At 44.4% G+C, this 3646-nt stretch overlaps 1 protein-coding gene across 14 annotated transcripts in view; it reads left to right on the forward strand.

Annotated features, from left to right (window-relative positions):
* Window positions 1-3646, forward strand: part of LOC102671224 (serine/threonine-protein phosphatase 4 regulatory subunit 1-like) — a 111361-nt gene that overhangs the window by 72970 nt on the left and 34745 nt on the right. The window contains exon 1 of one of the 14 annotated variants that reach the window (XM_006620154.2): window positions 1795-3052. The exons of the other annotated variants lie outside the window; for them this stretch is intronic. The gene's annotated coding sequence lies outside the window, so the exon portion shown is untranslated. Of the gene's footprint in view, window positions 1-1794; window positions 3053-3646 lie in introns of those variants that run through there. 14 annotated transcript variants of the gene reach the window in all.

Raw genomic sequence — 3646 nt, forward strand, 5'->3', positions numbered from 1 at the left:
CTTCCATTCTTCGTATATAATACTTCTCTCTATCTCTTGTGTCTCATTCCTCTTCACATACTCGACATCTATCTCCGGGATCTCTGTCCCTCCCCCCTCCCCCTTCTCCCCCGTGTCTCTGTGTGTACAAGTACACCTTACGGTCGTTCACACGAGCGCGACCGATGGAATGCACATCGGTATACACACACGCGTGCCCGCCTCCGTGCCGAGGAACCGTTAATGAATCTTGCAGTTCTTAGACCGCCCGTGTGCGTCTCACCGTGAGAGAGAACCAACAGAAAAACAGTATCAGACGTGTACGAGAATCATATTTCTCTCTTTTTTTTTTTTTTTTTTTTTTTTTTTTGTTTCCCCCTCGATTCGGAATTCGGGTGAAAGAAATTCGACGCTTGGAACGTTTTCCTCGCCTAGCAATACCTACCTCTCGTTCGGTATCGTCTTCTCTGAAAAACGTTCTCTGGAAAATTTATATTTCAAAAAACGAGAGAGATTTATTTTTGTACGTGTATCGGGAAATATTGTGGCCGGCTGTAACGAGAGTCGAAACGTCGTCGTAATCGTAGATCGTACGAATCGACTTTCTCATTTCGCTGGTGCCGCACGCTATACGTGGCGTACCTACCACCCACGACGTTGCCCCCGTTCCGTGAAAGAAAGGAAATGTTGATCCCCGATGGGCCTTCGACCGGTCGCCACTTGTCGCTTTTACTCGGTAAGAAAAACTAGACGAAAGCCGAGGTCGCGTTTCGGCGAAACATCTCCGCCCCTGTGATCCTTACTTTCCCACACTTTCCTCCATTTTCTGTGTAATCTTGTTTCTCTTTTTTTCCCCTTCTTTCTTTTTTTCCTTTTTTTTTTTTTTTTTTTTTCCTTTTGTAAACAGTCGATAACCGGTTTTTCTCTCATTTTCGCCGACATCGAAATATTTACGGATCTCGTTTCTCTTCGTCGTTCCATCGAGTTTCTATGAAAAACACATGACATCGGTATGTATTCGTCACTCGAGTAAACACTTGTATCTAATCAATGGCCAATCGGTCTGTCGACCAACTTGCGACAGAACGCGCGCACCCATTCGTTTATCGCTCTACGCATGAATATATCGAACGCATATTTCATAGAAAACGATGAAATAGAAGAAGAGATGGAAAGAACAAAACGAAAAATTTAGGGGAAATTAAGAAGATCGATTTCGAAAATGATGGAACGAACCACCATCGAACGAAATTCCATCCGTCTTACTCGCGTGTCGTGAGACACGTAGCTGGAAGAGTAGTAGTAATAGTAGTGATAGTAGTAGTAGTAGTAGTAGTAGTAGTAATAGTAGTAGTAGTAGTAGTAGTAATAGTAGTAGNATAGTAGTAGTAGTAATAGTAGTAGTAGTAGTAGTACTCCATCCAAAGCAAGCACCAAGTTGGTGGTGGCAGGCGAGAGAGAACCACCACGGTCGGTACAGGTCTGTTTGGCGGCGAGCGGTGGCGGTCCACTTCTGAGAACTAACGGGTCTGTTTCGTCCCCTCCCTTCATATTTCTTCTCTCCTTTTTCCTCTCTCCGTTCTTGGTCACATGCGGCCCTTTACCACCCGCGGCAACGCATCGCGTATACGTAGAGAGTAGTTATATAGGGAATCAACCTCGTGTGGGTGCGTGCAATGCGCCTGCGTGAGTGCGTGTTGGCGAGTGTGATCGCGCATCGCGGCTTGTTGCCGCCGCGTCGTGCGCAACCGCTTGTGCGCAGCTCGCGTCTGCGCATCACCGTGAGCGTGACGCGCCACCGATCACTCTCAGTTTAGTACGAACCGTGCCATAGTACGGTCGTTCTTGTGCGTTTGTATCGGTCTCGTCGATCCACTTTCTCGTCTATCTTTCTTTCGCACCACGGCCGTGATGGAACGCTATGTACGCGTGTGCGCGAGTGTCTGCGCGGACTACGCGGTTATAAACATCCCGTGCGGTTGGTGTCAAGGGCGGACTCGACGAGTAAATTCGGGCCACATGTATATAATATACGATTCGTGTTGTTTGTATACAAAAAAAGCTTGGCCCGTGAGTCTTCTGTACAAGAGCAAGGAAAAGGATATAATACGGTATTATCAGTGCGTTAATAGTGTTTCGATCGAACGCGTTAAAAAGGGACGCGTGCGTCACCACGTGGCTGGAACGAAACAGTTTCTTCGAATAGAGTGAGATCGGAAAAAAGTTATCGAGCGATTTCGAGTATTTGAAAATGAATTACGGGCAATGGCGAAATTTTTGACCGGAAATTGTTCTATCTGTTCCTTTTTCGCGTTTTATTTAGAACTCGTCGCATTTACTTGAAAAACTACTAAAAGAGAACGAACAATTATCATTTATAATCTAAAACAGTTAACAATTGGTGTTGGTCATTGGTTCATGAAATATCGTCGTAAAATACATGTTGAAACAAGAATGCGGGGAATACGTCGATACGTCCGTATCTCTGAACGCGAAACGATATTGAACGAAATATAACGTACGACGAGTATTTTGATAAATAAAAAAGAAAAGATCGATGAAGAATAAATGCGATCCAATGAGGAGGAGGAAGGGAGGGGCAAAAAAAAAAAAAGAAAAAAAGAAAAAAAAGAAGAAAATCGGAAAGAAAGTGNAGGTGTGTATACGACTTCGAAAAACGCATTAAAGGAGTAACGACGAGCAACGTGGCTTTAACCGGTAATTGGACCATTCTTTTTGCCATTGAAGTAGTAATGGCCCTTGTAGCGTGGTCACGCTACACTACGGTGCGCCATAGTACTATAGAGACTTCCGGTCCGCCGCAGGAAGTGAGACACACGTGTTCAGGCGTGTGTGTTCCCATAATACGGGCCCCGGCTCCTCCTCTACAGTGCGTTCCAAGTTCGATGGCCCATACGGGAAGCAAGCAGCACGCCACGGATATACTACCGTTCGTTCGAGGAAACGTGAACCATCGAGGGAAAGAAAAAAAGTGAACAAAAAAACGTCACAACGATGTCGAACGATATTACGTATCACGATACTTTTGATATCAAAAGAGTAACGACGAAATGTACGTATTCACACGCATATATTTATATATATATATATTTATACGTATAAATAAATATTTACCTTATCCTTATCAACGACGTAAACGCGAACAAATTATATCTATTTTTCACATATATATTTCAACTCCGTTTCCTCTTTATCTCTTTACCACATATTCTCATTTATTCGTCTATTTACTTACTTGATCTTTTCGAAATGACGATATTATAATCTATATAAATTCTCGAACAAAGAGCCAATCAACACGTCTTATTCGCATTTATTCGAATCGTGCGTGTAACCGTCCCACCTCGTTCTAACCGATACCTTCTAGTTTCACGATTTAGGAATCGCGTTATCGAACGTGTTATTTATCGAAAGATCTTATTAACCTTTCCCCCTCCCCTGGCCCTTTAGCCTCTCTCCGTGACCAGCTAACGACCGGATCCGTAATCCGAAATTCAAACAACACGCCCCCGGTGTGTTCGAGTAGCCAGATCTTATTATGAATGAATTTTCGGCGTTACATTCATATTTCCTGTGCCAGCGTACGCCCGCATAGGCGGCGACGGAGGCGGCGGCACGGCGGCACGCGCAGAGGTTCTCATTTCAT

The sequence above is a fragment of the Apis dorsata genome, unplaced genomic scaffold, assembly GCF_000469605.1.
Source record: "Apis dorsata unplaced genomic scaffold, Apis dorsata 1.3 scaffold_486, whole genome shotgun sequence".
Lineage (NCBI taxonomy): Eukaryota > Metazoa > Arthropoda > Insecta > Hymenoptera > Apidae > Apis > Apis dorsata.